General features: G+C 38.1%; 1 long non-coding RNA gene across 2 annotated transcripts in view; it reads left to right on the top strand.

Annotated features, from left to right (window-relative positions):
- The window catches only part of LOC113596136 (uncharacterized), a 263,069-nt gene that overhangs the window by 79,787 nt on the left and 162,100 nt on the right, over positions 1-21,182 (top strand). The window contains exon 3 of one of the 2 annotated variants that reach the window (XR_003416861.2): positions 5,771-5,945. The exons of the other annotated variant lie outside the window; for it this stretch is intronic. This is a non-coding gene — a long non-coding RNA (uncharacterized LOC113596136). Of the gene's footprint in view, positions 1-5,770; positions 5,946-21,182 lie in introns of those variants that run through there. 2 annotated transcript variants of the gene reach the window in all.

Genomic DNA, 21,182 nt, shown 5'->3' with positions numbered 1-21,182 from the left:
GGTTTTTTTTTATGGCTATAATGATGAATTTATTGCGTAAGTTTCTATTTTGTTTTATTTTCAGGTTATATTTTGTTTTCTCTCTATCTCCTGTCCATGCATCATCACTACATCTGTGGTTATTTTTTTAAACACTTTCTTTACTTTGTAACAGATACTGGTTTGCTTCAGAAACTGCTAAAATATTTAAGTTCCAATCAACTTTAGGGAGCATAGACTTTAGGTGGTTCATATCTGATCCATACCATTAATTTAACGTTGTTTAGATACTATTTTTATTCAAGCAGATATCGCTTAAGAGAACATGCCAGGTGAATGAGATGGTGTCGTATCTCTTTTAAATAAAAGTCTTGCTAAGGCTTGTGCCTGGGGAAAGGCTGGTACAATTAAAATCAGTGACTCTTTCACCTCTCTTTGCTCTGTGAAGCGTAAGAGGAGGAGGCACTGGGAAGCTTTGACAAGGAGAGTGGGGACTTTAATTGAGGGCAAGTGGGGCTCAGGCCCTGTTTCCTAATTGTAGAAATTCCTTCAAACATCCAAATACACTGCAATTTACTAGAGGGCGAAGCCCGCTTAAATAAAGGACCAATTGATTTAAAGAAGTTTAAAAGGCCTTTTCTTTAGTCAGACATCTACATATCATACTTTATATTTCTGGAGAATCTAAGATTCTGAATGTGGAGCTGTGCCTTGCCATTTTTTCCTTGCTTGGATCTATTTTGGTGTGTATATGAATGTGCCTCTATCTTCCTGTGCACGGACCCATAGTTTGCTTTTCAGTATAGAGGAGAGGTTTCTGAGGACCAGCACTCTTCATTTCTAGGTACTATGACATATATTACTTTTATAGTTTCCATCTTGCTATTTCGATGAATTAAGAAATATGATCACAGGGCAACTGGAGTTAATAACCAATTTTAGAAGGATATTGCCTAAATGGTTTCTCAATTATGTTCCAATTGGTTCCTTGTGTTGATAAAATGAAAGCCTCCTTAACAGTAGAGTTTGAATTGTAAAGTTGAGCTGAAGTTTGAAGATTCTTGCTATCCTTTAACATTTAATGACACTCAATTTTCTTGGCTCATATTTTTGACATAGTGCTCCATGTTTTATCTGTCATAGACACATTCCTGCTTGGGCCTCTGGGCCAAATGAACTCCACCTATTAAATTTTGTGGTGTACTACTCAATTGTTCTTTTATTTAGTAGGTCATTATTAATTTAATGAATCTGTCCTAGTCCCTTTCACACATGGTATCATAGGTGGAGAAAGGATTCAAATGTTCCTACAGTATTGATGAAGATTTTCTTGTCATGTGAATGCCATACAAGCAGCCCTGCAGCCAGCATTTCTTGGTGGCCAAATATAAAGCCTTCTAATTAGGAGTATGTGATGCTAAAATGAAAACATTATCAAACCAGCTGTACTGTGTGTACAGATTTTCTGTTTTTATTCATGTGTGTGCATCTATTACAAACATAGCACAAATAGAATATAAAAATAAGTTAACACTCACAGCCAAACCTGTTAAATTTAGTTCAACAAATTGTATGAAACCCTCCATCTGTTTGCTACATTATCCTCACAATGATAATAGGCAAGGCAGATTTGCTAGCTGAGTTTTATAGAGAGAACGGCTTGTTCAAAAAAATATATAATAAGCTCCCCTAAATGAAACCAAACCAAACAGCATTATTTTCTTCTCTGTGGCTTTGAGTGTTTATGTTGTGATATTACATTTACACAGATGTTATTCTTGATCTGTTGTGCCAAAGGATGACTTTGAAGCTCATTTATCAATAATTATTACTTTGACCAATATGAGTCTTCCAAAAAAGCAAACAAGTAGGAGGAACAGATCTTTTGATTTCTTTAGTAATGGGTCATGAATCGCTGTTTTCTACCTTTTGTATCTTTTCTCCATGGTTTGCTCTTGGTGTTGCAAATACATTTGTATTTTGAACACAGAAGGGCACAACGGTCTTTATCATGTAACAGTTGAAAAGTGGAATAATATTTGCATCCTAGGGTTACTGAGGATTGTGTGGGACAAAGAAGTACCTAGTATGAGTGCTAAAATTTCAGCCGATGAAAAGCTTAGCTTATCGCCCAGCACCTACATTTCATTTAATGGTAATTGTGACTTGTTGGGGACATTTCAGAAATACCATGTCAGAATTCTCCTGATTATTGTTTTGTGAATGGCTAACTTAACTTTCAAATCTCTTCCTCAGACTCTTTAAAACCTTTTTCATTTAAAATGAAGAGTTCCTATTATGTGTGAAACATCTGGGTGCTAGATATATAGGGGCCAAAGATAAATGAATCATATGATCTGTATAGGTTCAAATGTTTACTCAGAACTCTAGGCACACTTTTACCCCATAAACACTGATTTGCTTTTCAGTGTTTGGGTATTTTGATTATGTGTCTGGAAAAAATTTTAAAACCTGTTAAGAAGGCATAACTACATCTAATGTTATTCATTATTTTTATTCCTTTTTTTTTTTATTATGAATTGTTTTCTACATCAGCAGGGTTGGAGGCATTCCATAGAAATGTTTGTAAATCCTGCTCTTCAGGAATAGGTGGGTTGAGAAAACTAGATGCTAAACTCTTCTACCTAATAATGTAAAGGGCCTTCTTAAATGGAGGCAGTGTTGCATTGAACAGGTATTACTGTTCACTATCTTCATTAGTAAACCAGTTTTCCCAAGTTCCCTAGGTGTTAGGGCCACATTTCCCTTTGCATTGAAATTGAAATTCCTGGTACATTGAAATGCATTGAAATAGTATAGCTCCTCACAGTCACACCCAATATAACCATAGGAAGGCTTGTCTTTAGGTTTTTATCCCCTACGAATCTGGGAATTCCCGAGGATCACATACATATTCTCCAAATCCTATTTTGGGGGATGCCTGCTGCCTCAGACTTTGTTCTGGCTCTCTCAAGTCTCATTTGGGAGTCTTGTGGCAAGGTTCTCCAGGCTGCTGCCATATTCCCTTCTGATTCTGTTCCGTATGTGAACACACACCCTGCATCTGATTCTCTGTAGCACAAATGTAGATTCTAACATTTTACAAACTCTGCTGAAGGACTGCAGATTACTTAGAAAATTACAACACAGAAAAAATTTTAAACCAGACTGTGCATATTATAACTCCTAGAGTTATAGGCCATATTCCTCCATAGAGTGCCTGTGCCTGGTTTTGCTTCTCCTTTGCCAACCCAGTGGCCATCTTTATCTTAACAAGGTGAGTCCTTTGGCTAGGATTCTCCTGTTCAGCACTGTGACACCCAACTTTCTCTTGAGCTGCAAAGAAAAAGGAACAATAAAAAATTTTCTATTTAGGGTCTCCTGGGTGGCTCCGTTGGTTAAGTATCCAACTCTTCATTTTGGTTCAGGTCATGATCTTACAGTTCATGAGATTGAACCCCATTGCGGGCTGCATGCTGACAGAGCATAGCCTGCTTGGGATCCTGTCTCTTCTCTCTCTCTGTTCCTCTCCTGTTCACGCTCTTTCTTTCTCTCTCTAAAAATAAATAAATAAAAGCGTTTAAAGATTAATTTTTTTTTCTATTTACCTCTAGGCTCCAGTTCATGCCCCAGTAAATTCATAACCTCATTCTCAATGCAACACTACCTCCATTTAAGAAGGCCTTTTATATTATTAGGTAGAAGAGTTTAGCATCTAGTTTTCTCAACCCACCTATTCCTGAAGGGCAGGATTTACAAACTCAGATATCTTTGAAACCTGTTAAATGTAAATGGATGATATGGGCTAGATAGAAGAAAAAGTATGCTATCCTCAGTTTTTCTTGAAATAAATGGGTAGACCTCTTGGTGTATGTTTTATTATTCAGCCTTTAATAGTGTCATCTTAAGTGTGATGACAATTGTCATCTGACACAAATAGTGAATAGGGAAAGATGGGACTGTGGCAAATGGAGAGCACATACTTCAGCTGTGCTCATTATACTATAAGAGATGATGGTGCTGGTGTTCCCAACCCTCCCAGCGTTTTTGAAACACACCAGAAATCCATATTTCCAAGTGTTAATGTATTTAAATGTTGTTGCTTTTTGGTTTGTTAAATTCTAAAATTTTAAAAACACTATGAGGATCAGTACTGTATATTTTAACTAGACATGTCTGCACGCTGGATCTGACCTTAGGCTGCTATTTTGCAACTTCTGTTGTTGAAAAGAATTTGGGCTTCACCTTTGCAAAACCAAAAGGCAAAAAAGTCGTGGATGTTTTTTGTTTTTGTTTTTGTTTTGGCCAGCTTATCTACCCATAAACAGTGCTTTCATTTTCCTTCAGAGGGATGGAGCAAAGAGCTGTGACATTATAATAGCATTTTATTCCTGCTGTATAGACAAGATGAAGATTTGGGGAAGAATGGTAGTTAACCTGAGGATTGTTTAATGTGTGTGTAGGAATCAGTGAGAAATAGCTGAACAGACACTGGGAGTTGAAATCAGATTTAGGCTTAAACTCAGCTTTGACTTTGAAGTGTGTAACTTGGTGTAAAGGACTCTGTGAGTCACTTTTCTCTCTATAAAATGGGAATAATAAAACTTACCTTTCATGAAAATTCGTACAAATGGCTGATCCATAGTAAGGTTTAAATATGTCATTATTTTTCTTTCCACTCTTCCTTAATTTCTACATTTGTCTTAGTTCTGATATCAGAACTCTTAAGTTTGTTTTGTTTCTGTGTAGGTTTTGCAAATGTGTAGAGGTGGGATGGCTATCTCAATAAGTTCTAATGAGTTATTAGTTTCATCAGATGGCAGACTATCTGGTCTCTTGCCCAGGATGAGTTATGGCGCACCCCCGCCCGCCCGCCAGTACATTTTGTTGTGTTCTGAGTACTGAGTTAGTTAATCCATCTTGCTGTGCTCACTTGACATGTAATGACTGGTCCTGCTGACATAACCTTAGCAACCTTATTGTGCATCCAGAGCAACCAAGTAGCTCCTCCACCAATTATACCTTTGATTGTTTTACTAGTTGCACGCATTTCTCTGTTATATTGCCATTCATATCATTCTTAGTGGAATTTGGGGCAGAAAAGCTGCCATCTTTTTCTTTCTTTGCTTGTCATTATTGGTATGTACAAGCTAGTATGAAGCAGTCTGGGGAAAACACAGGTTGGGTATCAGGAAAACTGTGTTCCAGTAGCAGAAGGTCTGCTATTAGCTGTATGCTATTAATCAAGTCACCTGATTCTTGGGTGGTTGGTTATCTCATTTGTAAATCAAAGTTAATAGTGTTTGCCTTGCTTATCTCTCTGGGTTGTCATGAGATAATAGCTATGAGGAATTTCACTGTATAAATGTAATGTGATTAAAAAATAAAGGTCATGATTTTAAACTTTTAAGGAAGAGAGCAGAGGTTCTCAAACTTTGCTGTGCATTATAATCACCCGGGGGAACTTAAAAAACTCATCCTCAAACACAACCATTCAATTAAAACAGGTCCTAGGGGTGGTACCGGTCATTGTTAGCTTTTCTTCCTAGGTGATCCAATTTGTAGCCAAGTTTGAGAACCAGTACTTCAGCATCTTGCTCTTAGAATGTGGTCCCTGGACCAACAGTTATTAGCAGCATCCGGAAGCTTGTTAGGACTGCAGAATGTCAGGCCCACTCTAAACTTACTGATTTAAAATCTGTATTTTAGAAGGATGTTCAGGTGATTCATTTGCATGTTAAAATTTGAGAAACATTGCTGTAGAGGTTAATTCATGTGTTTTGTTTTGCAGTTGAGGAAATCCAGAGATGTTAAGATTTTTACAGACCTATCACCTTTGAGAACAGTGTTCATGAGATGGAGACACTGACTGAAAACTACACTTTGAATATTTTGGGAGAGAGTGGAACAGTTAGCAATTTGATTGTGCTTGGTATCAAGTTTCTTATGAAAATCTCCCACCCCCAAAGCACAGATTCTAATAAAACAAAATTATAAAATAAGACTTTCCTGCTCTTCATTAGCTGATGGATTAGTTTCAAAACACCATGGTGTCGGATAAGAATACTAATATACAGCATGTTTAATAATTTTTTTTTCTTACAGTTACCAACTTGAAGTTTGGGGGAAGGGGGAAGCCCTGGGAATTTGGGGATGCAGGTAGTTGTGTAAGTGACCGGCTGAAGATTCAGAAGACAGAGCTTATGCTGGGCTCTGTGCCGTAACTGATCTAGCCAGAGTATGGAGGAAGCTGGAGAGAAAATGCAGGCTGGGCTGTTGTTGATCTGTCCAGTCAAAAACCACCGTGGGTGTAGAAGATGTGTGCCATGCACATTGAAATGTGCTGTTTTAAATTTCCTGGGGCAGTACTTGTTAGAGGCAATCAATATGTTGGACTCATCAGGCTTCTTAGTAATATGTACCTAGGTCTCTCCTCCTCTTACACCCGCTGTGCCACTGATTATACTGTAAGTAATGGCAGCTTTGCCTTGGGAAGTTATGGATATGCTACAGATGGGGGCAACCCATCTGTGAAGGTGTGTAAATTTCAAATTGCTAGTTGCAGCTCCTTGCAAGAAGGCCATGGGGAGCAGGAGGGAGAGAACCGCAGTGGGAGTGACACCCAAAGCCACAATAATTTCTGACGATTAACTTCCAGTTTTTCACATCAGCTATTATGTATGTTTTCAGGATCATAGACAAAATGATTGCTTTGCTGGATAGAAAATCTGGCACTCTAAAACTATCTAATTTTCCTCACATGATATCATGATATGTCTGGTAGCACTCTTTGTAGCTAAAGCTTCACTCTCTTCCTCCTCCTCCCTGTTTTTTCCTGTATTTGATATCCCTTCCTTTTATTCATTAATTACTAAGGATTTCAGCCTGAAACGAAGATAGTGAGTAGTATGGTAGCATCAGTGGGCTTCAGAGCTTCCTGTTTCTGTGGTAAGAAGCATGTGCCTGTGCGGGTGAGTGTGTGTTTGTATCTGTTTGGGAGAGGATTCCTGTAGACCGAGAATGATGTTATTGGGGCTAGAATACATTTAGAAAACTTGAATGGAATGAGTAACTCAGCCAAGAGGGAATAGGGACTGTGGTGGACCAGACAGCATCTAGCCTGTCTTAGGGATCAAGCCACCAGCCAGCTCCACCAATTGTGGCTAGAAAGAGTGGAAGCCCAGTGCTGTGAGAGCTTTTCATTTTTTAAAGAGAAGCTGAAAATTATAATTTTATGTGATTTCTGATATCTAAGTGTTCATAATTAGTTTAGTTTTCTTTTTAACACTATGGATGCCAACTGCTATCAGGCCAAAAGCCATGTCTGGGGGCTAGACTGGGCCTGGAGCGCAGCTGTTAGCAAACTTGAGTTAGTCTATTGTCATTGTTTCACAGAAGAAAAGGGTTCTGTGCAAGCTCATGGCATTGATGAGGTGCAGAGTTGAGAAAGGAACACGGGTCAGGCGGCTTTCCGTTCCACTCACCTTCTGCGACACCTACAGCAGGGTTATGTGGGAGGCACTGAGCCAGGTCACAGTTGGGCTACAGATATGGCTCCAGCCTGCAATGACTCACAGTCTAGTAGGGGTGACAGACAAGCAAACAAATAACTATAATTCCTTGGGAGTATGTGCGACAAAGAAGTAACTACGAAAAATAGCAGCAACACCGAGGACAAGTATCTTTTGTCCCGGGAAAGAATGGCATGGGGTAGAGAGTCAGGAATGGGTCTGCAGAAACGGCGATGCCTGAGTTGGGTATTGACACTTAAACATCTTAATGATAATCATATTTTATTTGCTTGTTTCTTTGACATTGGTTCAACAGCTGGTTTATTACTGTGATTCTGATGAATTTTGGGGGACAAAGATTGATAATGAATTATTCATATTGCCTTTTTGATTTAAAGTTCACATATACCATCCTACCTACTTGAAGCTCAAAAATTTGGGGGGAATTGTTAAGGAATAGGGTATGTATTAACTCTTATTTTGTAGATGAGGAAATTGCATCCCAGAGAAGCAAAGTGTGTGGCCCAGCATTACCTCTTAGTATATGCAGAGACAGAACTGAGCAGAATGCAAGTCTTTCTTGTTTGTAGTTGGTGCTGTATACACTCTGGGTTCTGACTTATTGTGGGCCACTTGGTCTGGGCACATACCATCCATCCTACGCTGCAAACCCAATTCTGAGTTCTTGAACTCCCAGGAGTCTTTGCATCAGCTTTCCTGGGAAATTGCCAAGTCTGAGAGCATAATTTCTATGCTAGTAGTCAAAGTTTCCAGTTTTAGAAATGCTACTATAAGGTCTAGTTCTTTCCCATTTTTGTGCCCCAAAATTGAGGAGATATTTTCGGAGTTCTTGTTAATGATAACAATGATGCCTAAGCAATTCTTATTGAAAGTAGGATTTGAAGAACTACCTTCACTGCTCATTGGAGATAAGGTGAAGAGAAAGGTTTAGAAAGGCTCTGATTTGGAGTACAGAAACACTCAGACTTCCCTCATATGACCGTGTAGCTTGTGAACTGCAAAAGGGCCTGGGTAAGGAGTCAACTGGGAGATAAAATCCAGGCCCTGCTCCTCTCCATAGTAGCTGGCCTGCAGGACTATGTGTGTTGGGGATGTGGTTGGGGTGTTTGAATAACGAAGGTTGAGTAGGGGGCTTGGAAGATCCTGATTCTTACAAAGGCCCAGCAGAGGCCAGCAGAGACTTTGGGCATGCTGTAGGGTATGGTTGAGCGCATACAAACAACTTCAAATTTACAACAGTTAGAAATTCATTGGGGTATGTTCCAGCTTCTCAGAAGACAATTTAATCAGTAAGAATGAGGCACTTGTATTGAGTATTTACTCTGTATTTGCAACTTTTCTGGATATTTATATATATTACATTTATATACATTTTATATATTATACATTTATATATTTATATATTATATATATTATATTTATTACATATATCATACATATATGATATGAATATATATCATGCAACTTAAACTTTCCCAGAAAGTCTGAAAGACTGAAAGCTGAAACATCATCAGCTTCATTTTCCAAATGAAAACTGAGTCTCAGAGATGTTATATGACTTGCCAAAGGTCATGCATATGGTTACTAAATGGTAGAGCTGGAATAGAATTTGGATCTGGCTAAGTCCAAAGAACATAGCATAAGAAACCTAAGCAATGGAAATGAATTTTCTATATAATGGAGATGAATTTATTTCATATCATGGTTTCATTTGGAGTGTGTATGTGTATGCATGTGCACGAGCATGTACATGCATGTATGTTAACAGTATGATGAAGTGGCAGCAGAATGAGAAAGGCAGAGGAAAGGACCAAATGGGTAAATTCACTTCTAGCCCAATTTACTATGTTAGCTATTTGCCTTCACTTTCTCTGCATTAATGGAGGCATTAATGGAGGTAAAGAGTCTGGTGGAAAATCTCAAGAGTGGATAAATGCATTATTTGCATTTGGCATTGGGTGTGTGTATAATGATTTAGAGAATTACAAAACAAATAAAGAGACCATTTAGTCAATATTCAACTTGGAAGGAATAGGAAAGCTGTACATTTTATCAACTCTGCTAAATCCCATCTCTCTACTATCTTCTTCCACAAAGTAGTTGTGTCATAGGCAAGCACAGGTTATCCTTACAGAAGGAACTGGTTTTTCTCTCTCAATTTGCTTTTTTATTTTTTTCAAAACTTCCTGGAGAAATTACGGTAATTAAATAGCTTGGGTGTAACTGAGGAAATAGCCAGCCCTCTTTTCCAATTTCTATTAGATTATAGCCTACAGTTGGGAGTAAGAAAGACTATCAGTTAATTCATCTAACATACTTTTATTGAACACCTACCAAATGCAAGGTATTGTGCTAATTTCTGGGGAATGCAAGTATAAAATGACACAGGCAGACATGCAACTAACTATATTGTGTTTGCATTCTAACAGATAAATAGGCCTAGACTGCACCAGTGGGAGATTCTGAAATATCTAATAATTTGATGTTATTAAAACCAATATTAAAAAAAATTTAACATCTATTTAACAGAGGCAAGATTATCATCAGTCAGGATTTTTTCTTTTCAAGTATACTATCAGCTTTGATGAGCAAGATCAATTTGTATGTTACCATCATACCATTTTATTCCAGTGAAAGCCCTTTTTTTATTGATTCTGAAGGGCTAACATCCAACTGGCCCAGCCCTTTATTTTTCTTTCTAGAGAAGAATAGCGCTGGTGGAGACAGAGGAGGGAAGACTAATTCTGACAGGAGACTGAGCCAGGTTTCAAATGAATAGTTTCTAAAAGCCAGGAAACTTTGGGTAAGGACAGGATGGGTCTGTCAGGAAAAGAGTGCAGCAGAGAAAAGGCAGGCCCAATCAAACAGAGATGCTAAGACTGCAAACCGAAAGCAAAGTTAGGTCTTCTTTTGCTGATGGCAGAGACAGTCTTGATGAACTGTTTCTTGCAGATTCAAAGGTCTCGTTTCTGTTGTGATTAAGTTCTACTCATGAAGGAAACAAGGTTCAAGTTGAGATGAAGTGGGTGAAGGCCAAGCCAGAGTGCTTGTCTGATTGGTGGTCATGGTCATTCCTTTTAAGATATTCCTGTTCTTAAACACAATTATTCTGGGCCAGCTTCCAGACTACCCTGCCACCCTTCACCTTCCTTTTCTTAAATAGCTTCTCTTGGAAGGATGTACCATTTGGCGATCTTCTGTTACTTATTTTTCATATTATTGAATTAGGAAGTGGCACATCTTGAGGTTATCCAAGGACTTAAGCTAGTTTGAGTTTGCTATCTTTCAGGACAGCTATACTAATTCAGCTAATTTAGGAAGTTAAGCAAAGGGCAACAAAGACTGGGCCTGAGGACTGAGAGGAAGTGAGGAGATGTGTCTGTTGGTTCTGTTTGAAGCAGAGGCTTTCTATTTGAGAGACCTCCTAGGGACACCAGAGAAGTTCTTCTAGGCTGAAAGAATGCCTGGTGCTCTAGGAATGCAGTCTTGAGGAGGAGCTCTGCCAGACCACTATTCAGGATGATAGACACTACTTACATAATTATAACTTTATTTTAGCTTCTTGGCCCTCACATTTAGAAACAAACCCATATTTCTAATGTTTCTTGCTGAAGCATTAATGGAACCATAGTTGTAGCTTTATTTCCTGGGCACAGGTACATCACAGACACATTAACTGAGGATATTTTGAGAAGAGGACATTTAGAATATTTAGACATTAGGGTTACATGAAGTGTAACAGCCCAAATATGTGAGAGTTAAGAAGTTTTATATAGTCACCCCATTTCCTATCACCTTTGATATTTTAAGGACATTTTATAGCTCAATATTTTTTCAAAGGGTATTTGGTAGACCAATAAATTATATTTTTTAAAAATAAAACATTCTGTGGCTAAATAAGTTTGGGAAATGCTTGGGTTAAAAGTTAAACAGATTATTTTTTTGTTTTGTTTTTAAAGTTTATATATTTGAGAGAGACAGACACAGCATGATGGGGGAGGGACAGAGACAGAGGGGGAGAGAGAGAATCGCAAGCAAGCTCCACGCTGCCAGCACAGAGCCAGATGCAGGGCTCAAACTCTCAAACTCATGAAACTGTGAGATCGTGACCCAAGCTGAAACCAAGAGCTTAACCAGACACTTAACTGACTGAGCCACCCAAATGCCCCTAAACAGATTATTTTTTAAGTGCAGAGCTTTTCAGAGCTTTAAGTATGGTAATGAGCTTTGTGAGTTCAACAACGGTATATGGTATTCATTGTTTTCTATTTTATGGCAAACCAAGATTCACTGGACACAAAATGTAAAGTACTACTCTAGATCATAATTTCCACATGTTCTATTGGAGAAGCCACCTTACTACTAAACTGTAGTTTTGTAATGTGCAGAGTAACAATGAGAGCATGTGGGATTATATGAAGACTAAGTGAGATCTTCTGAACTATAAAGTGCTGGGCAGATGTTAGTTATTATTAGTCTACAAAATTTATGTCTGAAAAATAGAATATTTTAAAATTATTCAATGCAATAAGATTTTAATGGTATGTCACTTGTGTTTTATTGATTACACAAAACAAAAAGGTGAGAATGAAGTTCAGAGAATAAGAATCAAAGTTTGAGCTCTAAGCCATAGTGTTCTATTTTTTCAATAAAGTGAATAAATGGGGTACTTCTAAGTGTTTCAAGACAAAGTTTATTTAACATAGGAGAATAATAATGCCTTTGAGGGACTGGAGATAATTTACAGATACTGCATCATAGCAAGTTTTAACAAAGCAGTTTTAAGGAAACAAATACAAAGAAGTTCAGGTATTACCATGCAATCACTCTGCTCACGAATCCAGACATTTCAGAAGACACATCATTATAAATTGGAGGAATGTAGCATAATTGGACATTGAAAAAGTGATAAATAACAGAGAACCCCTTAACTCTCTGATTATTAGTATAAAATGTTACATGTTTAAGCTATTTTATTTATTTAAACATTTTTTAATGTTTATTTATTTTTGAGAGAGAGAGAGAGAGAGAGAGAGAGAGAGAGAGAGAGAGAGAGAGAGAGAGAATCTGAAGCAGGCTCCAGGCTCTGAGCTGTCAGCACAGAGCCCAGTGTGGGACCTGAACCCATGAACTGTGAGATCATGACCTGAGCCGAAGTCGGATGCTTAACCGACTGAGCCACCCAGGGGCCCCTATTTAAGCTATTTTAGATTGGGGACTGGGTCTTACATCATGTTGTAGTGTTCTTCCAGCTCCAGAATAGTGCTTAGCAAGTCCTATTTAAAAAAATTAAAGGACAGATTTGGTCCTATGTTTGTGTTCCTGGAAAAACATGGTTTAAATTAGATTACCATTAAGTGGGTTCATACCTAGTTGGCAATGAGATTTGCAATGATTCAGTGTCAATATAAGAGTAGCAGTTGAATGAAACACCACAGTGGTCAGTGTTTGGCAGCTCAGTGGGGATCCATTCAGACTAATTCACTTAAGGAAGGAAAAAGAATCTCAATATCAAGAGAGTAAATCATTGGGGTGCCTGGGTGGCTCAGTCAGTAAGCATCTGACTTTGGCTTAGGTCATGATCTCACGGTTTGTGAGTTCAAGCCCCATGTCGGGCTCTGTGCTGACAGCTGGAAGCCTGGAGCCTGCTTTGGATTCTGTGTCTCCCTTTCTCTGCTCCTCCCGCACTCACACTCTGTCTCTCTCTCAAAAATAAATAAACATTAAAAAAAAATTTAAGAAAGTAAATTATTGTTTTTTAGTAAATATATAAGAAAAAGGAATGAAGAATCATGCTGGGCAACAAAACTTCCTGTTATAGAATCAAGACATTTAAGGTACAACTAATGGAATAAACAGGTCCTTGTCTATAAAGGTGAACTTCTGAGGCTTTTGGATACATTATTTTCTAAGGACATGGGAAACTTTTTCCAGAGCTGCGCTCATTTATGCAGTCCTTTTATATTAGGCTAGGATAATGCGTATATTTTGTTTGGCTTTGTTTATAAAGCTAATATGCCTCCATGTCATTGCCCTCATTGGCACCATGGTGCTATGTGTAAAATCAAATAATCCAGCTTTTGGAATCAGTTAGGTCTTTATTGGGCTATTTTCTGCATTTGGGGGATACAATAATTAAATAAGATGATTAGGATATGAATGCTGTTTAGATCTGCATTATCCAGTATGCTAGCCACTGGCCTTATGTGTCTATTTAAATTTGAATGTAAATCAGTTAACATAAAAAGTTTAGTTCCTCAAATCTCGGTGGCTCATTTTATTTTTTCTGCTCTTTTTAAAAAAAATTAAGTATAATTAACATAGTGTTACATTAGTTTCAGGTGTATTATGTAATGATTCACCAATTCTATACATTTCTCAGTGCTCATCAAGATCAGTGTATTTTTAATCCCCTTTATCTATTTTACCCATCCCCCTACGTACCTCTCCTCTGGCAACCACCAGTTTGCTTTTTGTATTTTAGAACCTACTTTCTTGTTTATTTTTTTTGTTTTGCTTCTTAAATTCCATATATGAGTGAACTCATATGGTGTTTGTCTTTCTCTGACTTATTTCATTCATCATTATATCCTCTAGGCCCATTCATGTTGTTGCAAATGGTAAGATTCATTCTTTTTATGGCTGAGTAATTGAATACACACACACACATACACATACACATACACATACCACATCTTCTTTATCCACTCATTTAAGGATAGACATTTGGGTTGCTTCCATATCTTGGCTATTGGAAATAATGCTACAATAAACATAGGGGTGCATATATCTTTTTGAATTAATGTTTTCATAACTACTCAGTAATAGTACAATTACTGGATCATATGGTATTTTTATTTTTAATTTTTTGAGGAAACTCCATAGTGTTTTCCACAGTGACTATTCTAGTTTATATTCCTACTAACAGTGCTTGAAGGTTCCTTTTTCTCCACATCCTCGTCAACACTTGTTATATGTTGTCCTTTTGATTTTAGCCATTCTAACAGGTGTGAGGTGATATCTCATTGTGGTTTTGATTTGCATTTTCCTGATGGTTAGTGATGTTGAACAAACATCTTTTCCTGTGTCTGTTGGCCATATGTATTTTGTTCTTTGGAAAAATGTCTGTTCAGGTCCTCTGCCCATTTTAATCAGGTTATCTTTTGGGGTATGCTGAGTTGTATAAATTCTTTATATATTTTGGATATTAACCCCTTTTCAGGTATATCATTCTCCGAAATATCTTCTCCCATTCAGTAGGTTGCCTTTTTGTTTTGTTGATGGTTTCCTTCACTGGCAAAAGGTTTTTATTTTGATACAGTCCCAATGGTTTAGTTTTCCTTGCCAGAGGAGACATACCTACAAAAATGTTTCTATGGCTGATGTCAAAGCAATTACTGACTAATGCTTTATTGTAGGAGTTTTATGGTTTCAAGTCTCACATTTAGGTCTTTAATCCATCTTATTTTTGTATATGGTATAAGAAAATGGTCCAGTTTCATTTTTTCACATGTAGCTGTCTAATTTTCCCAGAGCCATTTGTTGAAAAGACTCTTCCTCATTATATATTATTGCTTCCTTTGTCATAGATTAATTGGCCATATAAATGTGGATTTATTTCTGGACTCTCTATTCCAGGTGATGAATGTGTCTTTTTTTGTGCCAGTACCATAGTATTTTGATTATTACAGCTTTGTAGTATATCTTGAAATATGGGATTGTGATATCTCCAGCTTTGTTTTTTCTTTTTCAAGATTGTTTTGACTATTTGGGAACTTTTGTGGTTCCATACAGATTTTAGGATTATTTGTTTTAGTTTTGTGATCATTGGCTTATTTTTAAAAGTTTTTTAATGTTTATTTTATTTTATGATTGAGAGAGAGAAGTTCAGAGTGTGAGCAGTGAAGGGGCACAGAGAGAGGGAGATACAGAATCTGAAGCAGGCTCCGGGCTGTTAGCTGTCAGCACAGAGCCTGTTGTGGGGCTTGAACTCATAAACCACAAGATCATGACCTGAGCAGAAGTCGTACATTTAACCGACTGAGCCACCCAGGTGCCCCTATCATTGGCTTATTTTAATTGTTCTGTGGTCACATGTGGTTACTTGCTACTATATTGAACAACACAGGTATAGAACATTTCCATCATTGCAAAAAGTTCTATTGGACAGTATTGTTCTAGAGAATAGCAATGTAAGTATTGAAATATGACTCTCTGTGGGAGGATTTGTAAGTTATTCAGCTACAGGAGGAGGAACCTGGAATAGAGGGTAAGTCAGTAGTCATTGGCTATATGAAGGGCTATAGTAATCATCTTATAACTTCAAAAAGGCATAATAAATTAAGCTCAGGTAAAATTGTAGCAGGAAGAATTTAAGATTAGACTTTTTGAAGACTCTTCTGCCTATGAAGACTAAGAAGCCCTGAAATAAACTGAATGTGCAGAATATGCAAATGTGTTGTAGATTGTTGATAAAAACATGTAGTACAGTATTTCTAACATTTTAATGTCAAAAATATTCACATGCGTGGATGCTATTCTTTTATAAAAAGTTAACTTCTAAATATATTCACATATCCTTGTCCCTCGGGCCCAACCCTGAGTGTAATGTTGCTTGTAGGGTCTATTGTTGGAGAAACCATTTGAAGAAGAAAAACAGCTCTGAAATCAGTAACGCTTTGAAATCAGTATCTAAATACAGTTAGGGGAGCCTGGCTGGCTCAGTTGGGAAAGTATATGACTCTCGATTGTGGGGATGTGAGCTCAAGCCCCACGTTAGGTATAGAGATTGCTAAAAAAAAACACAAAACAAAACAAAAACAAGCTTTAAAATAAAAAAATAAACTTTAAATGCAGTTAATAAGTGATATTTTGTGTTTGGTGAGACATATTGCTTAGTCAGTCTCAGCCAACACTTGACACTCATGTGGATTCTTGGACCTCTTTTAATGATTCTGAGCCCTGCCACCCATAGGTCTATGGTTCATGTCTGGGTACCACCAGTATATACATTGACCTCAGAGTGGTTAAAGGCAGTTGGGCTGGAGGCTGGAAGCAAAGGCAAATGACTTTTCAATGTTCTTTCTGAACCTCATGATTGATTATTTCTGCTCATATGGTGGAGTTTTGCTACCTTTTTTTTTTTTTTTCTGGCCTGTATCCAGATTTTTACCGATTTGATCTGAAATGAAATTTTTCATTTGATTTAAAATCAGGCCATTGTAGGCTTTTGAAAGCTCAGTGATAGCTTCTCATGTCTTATCTTTAGTACCCTGAAAGATCATTTTATTAAATCTAAAGCCAGATGATCTCCTTTATCTAAGATGTCCATTGGAATAAGCGATGTGCACACATTCTACAGCCCGGCAGGACCTTCAGTTATGAACACTTAAGCGTGAAAATCTTGAGTTCCCTTTTCAGTCATGCAACCTTGAATTCCTTGAGAATGTGATTGTTTCTTTTTTTTCCCCCTTTTCTTTAAATCTACATTAATAACATAGGTCTGTGAACATCTCATTGAAAAGGATTAGCCCTTAGGAGAAAAGGGATTTGGATTCTTGACTTGTGCTCATCAGCCCAGGATGGGGAGTTCAGGACCATTGGTTAAGGTTATGGGAAACTTGGTCATCCTGTGTGTAATCCCATGTGGACAACAAAATCTGTTGGGGAAGCAATTATGAGGGTTAATTTTCTTTTAATGTTGCTTTATTCTGGAGACTGGATTCTGGTGGCAAGCAAACAGATTCAGCAGTTCAGCTGAGGCAGCCTACATCATGGTTCAGTGAAACCCTAAATCCCTTCAATCGCTTTAAGAACAATGTTTCTTTCAGAAGTGCCAGAGGCACAGCGTGTAGAAATCAACATTCAGGTCATTTTAGCTATAGGAATAGCTCTGTCTATAACTGACGATGAAATACTTCTTTTCCCACAGCTCAGGCCTAGTCTAGGAAAAGAAAAGTTCTTTTACAAATTGGACTACAAAGACATGCTACTGATGAAGATAAGTTTTTGGGGTCCATCAATTCTTATAAATGGAAAGAAAAAATACTTTAAATACAGTACAGGTTAAGGAGCATTTACTGATTAGCAACTTTTTGCCAGGCACCGGGGCTATGAAGCTGTTTAATAAGGAAGTCAAACTAGTGAATATTCAATTACAACATAGGGCAATAAGTTTGGTGGTAGAGAGGTGCAGAGATAGACATCTAACCCAGCCTGTGTCAATGAGTGGGAGCTAGGATTGAGAAATCTCTCCAGAAGGTGTAGGATCTGAACTGAATCATGAATGATACGTTTTTCATGGTAAAGAGATGCAGTTGGAAGAAGTTGAGGTCATAAGTGAGAGATAGTGTGATATGTATGGAATGCTATAGAGTGTTCTGTTCTGGTGGAAGAAGGTAAATAGCTAATTGTTAAGTATCAGGAGATTTAGAAACAAAGAATGTCAGCAAACTTCCCCTGAATGTCACACGATCATCTCTTTCCTCTTAGTTCAATGTCCCAAAGGAAAAGAACTGAAGTAAAATACGTACATGTTCATACATGTACACATTTTTCAAATATAAGGAAAGTGGGTGCTCTGAAAACAATAAAGACAGCATTTGAAAGAGACAGCTGAGGTCAGAATTAAAGCCATCAGCCAAGAAACCAGAGCTCCAATCTTGTCAGAGCCAAGAGCGAAGAAAAAAGTTTTGCTTCTTGAAAACCAGGATTTTTTTTCCTGATAGCTTCTCAAATGGCCTAACAACAGGTACTTCTGGCTTGATTACTCATTTCGATGGCTGTAGTGCAGAAACAAGTGTGGAACCAGCAGAAAGAACAGTTGTTCCCTCAATTAGAAGGGGACAAGCTTTCTTCTTTTGATGATGGGGCTTCTGTAGCAGACAGCAAACCATATCCAAGCTCAGCTTCATTTATAGCTTGCTGGCCTCAACTCCAATGTGGTCTTGGCCTGAAACTGCTTCCCGATTCCTTCCAAAAGGCATTCTCTATGTAAATAAAACTCCATCCTGTTACTTAAAGGATTTGGGCATTTTAGTCCTTCATTAGCAAACTCTTTAAAGTATGGGTCCCAACACATCTGTAAAGGGTCCTAGGCTTTTCCAAGGCTATTTTTGGATTTTGAACAAATTTAACAATTTCTACAGCATGAATGTCTCATTGTTTTCTTAAAACCTTAGGATTAAAAAAACATCACTTTAATTTTCCTCTGTTTTAGTCAGAAACTGATTTTCATACTGCCCAGAAAAGAACATTTCCCAAAAGCAACAGATTTTTACAAAGCCATGGATAATTTTTGTTTTCTTTCTCAGCACAGCATGAGGAGAACTGGAAAACTTTTATGAGAACTGATAAAGGGTACAGAGCATGTTCTTTGTTTCTTGGCAAAAGAAGCTTCTTCTGCCCAAGTGCTGTAGTTGAAAGAAACATAAATCCACCCCCAAAAGAGCCCAAATCATATTTGGATTCAAGTGGGAAACCACTTTCCTGGTTACGCTTGGGTGGCATCCTTTGGCTGGTTCAAGTAACACTTTCCCCACAGTGGAAGGCTTATGAGTTCCTCTAAGTGGGTTGAATATGCTATGCTTTTTCATTCAAAGAAACTCAATCCACATATTTTACAGAAGCGGGAGGCTGCCTTTTGAGCTTGCTTGGGAAAGAATGTCTTGTGGCGAATATCAGGCCACCTGAACAAACATGAGCACAGTACGGGTCTCCCCAAGAGACCTTTCTCAGGGTGGAAGGTGGAGAAGCCACTGTTTTCATCTCTAGAAAAGCTGAGAGAAGTTTACTTTCTTCAGAGAGCTATGACTCCACATGGGCCTGACTTGTGCCCTGTCTAAATCTTTGGAGGGAAAGATCTCACATATATGAGATCTGCTATAGAGACTTAGTTCAGGAGAGATAACAATGCCAGATTTAGGAATGAGTCCATAGACTCTGTTAATTTCTCACCATCCCCATTTCTGTCTCACCATCCACACTTCGGATTACAGAGAGGAAAAGGGGGATGGAGAAGGTATAACAGACTATTACAGTGAGGAAAAGAACATAGACTGCTGTTGATTTGAGCATCTGTGAAAAACTAGACGAAGGAGAAGCAGGCATTAAATAAGACAGACCTTTATATTTGAGAAACTTCTTAGGTTAATGTACTTTCCCACCTAAGATGATAGTGGCATTTAGCTGCCGGCATTCAAATGGAACAACATTGTAACTGTCTGGGGAACAATGCTCTTGGTTTGGGGTTGGGGCTGTTAATGGAATCAAATTATGTGAGAAGGTCCTTGTAATTAGCTAAAAAAAATGTGCCTATGCCTTTTCCCTTCCTAATCCCAAGAAACTATAAATGTTAGCTTATTTGGAAAAAGGTCTTTGTAGGTGTGATGAAGTTAAGGATGTTGAGATGAGATTATCCCAGATTATCTGTGTGGGCCCTAAATGCCATCACAGGTGTCTTTATAGGGATAGAGGTAGAGGGAAATTTTATAGAAGAGGAGGAAGCAGTGTGACCACAGAGGCAGAGATTAGGGTAATGTAGTCACAAGCCAAGGAATTCTAGAAGCTACCAGAATTTAGAAGAGGTGAGGAATGGATTCTTTCCTTAGAGCCCCCCGAAGGGAGTGTGGCCTTCTCAACAACTTGATTTTGGCCAAGTGACACTGATTTTAGACTTGTAGCCTCCAGAACTCTAAGATAATACATTTCTAGCATTGTAGGCCACCAAGTTTGTGTTAATTTTTTTTTATAGCAACCATGGGAAAGGAATATAGTCCTGGAATAAAGCCATTAATAAATTACTGGGGGTTCAGTGCTATCAACATGGACATGTGTAGTAAAAAAGGAGAAAGGTAACTGATCGGGAGTTGGTCACGTTGGTCCACTGCAACCCATGATCAGGGGGCAACAGGCGGAGAAGACTGGAAGAATAAGGCAAGAAGAGAAAGGGGGAGGTGCATCTGAGGGATAAAACACATTCATCAGAACATTGGATTCTGGCAGCTTTTGTGAATAATTTGGCCTATCCCTGGAGGATTGGAAGAAGGCCTGAAAGTCACATGCCATCATCTCCAGGCACTGAATGTATAGGGCCTTGTGGAATACAAAATAATGCCCTCTTTCCTGGATTGCCACCAGAAGAATAAGTGTAGCAACAGTGCAAGAGGGAATTTCCTAGGCCTGAAGTACTCATACCTCTTTTATTCTTTATTGTCCAAAGCCTGTCCTCACTATCTTCCTCCACCCATACTTCCAGAGATGAGTGAAGGGGATAACTTTGATGTCTGAAGACAACTTGGACTGAAACAACTTCATCCATCAAGTGAGCCCCTGATTCTAGTTGCTTATGTTTTTTCCTCTCCTGCTTTCATTTATTTCTCTTTTCATCACTTCATCTGATTTATTGCTACATCAAAGGAGTTGATATCGAATTTTTAAAATTTTTTGACACCCTGAGTTGTTTTAAAGGGAGGCATTGATATTAATATTCATCACCTATCCATTGATTACCTGCATATCTATCTATAATGAAGCCCCAGTAAAAGTGAAATCCTTTATGGGACACCTGGGTGGCTCAGTTGGTTAGGTGTCCGATTTCAGCTTTGGTCATGATCTCGCAGTTTTTGAGTTGGAGCCCCGCATCGGGCTCTGTGCTGACAGCTCAGAACCTGG

The sequence above is a fragment of the Acinonyx jubatus genome, chromosome D4, assembly GCF_027475565.1.
Source record: "Acinonyx jubatus isolate Ajub_Pintada_27869175 chromosome D4, VMU_Ajub_asm_v1.0, whole genome shotgun sequence".
Taxonomy (NCBI): domain Eukaryota; kingdom Metazoa; phylum Chordata; class Mammalia; order Carnivora; family Felidae; genus Acinonyx; species Acinonyx jubatus.
This window is presented reverse-complemented; position numbering and strand designations above follow the sequence as displayed.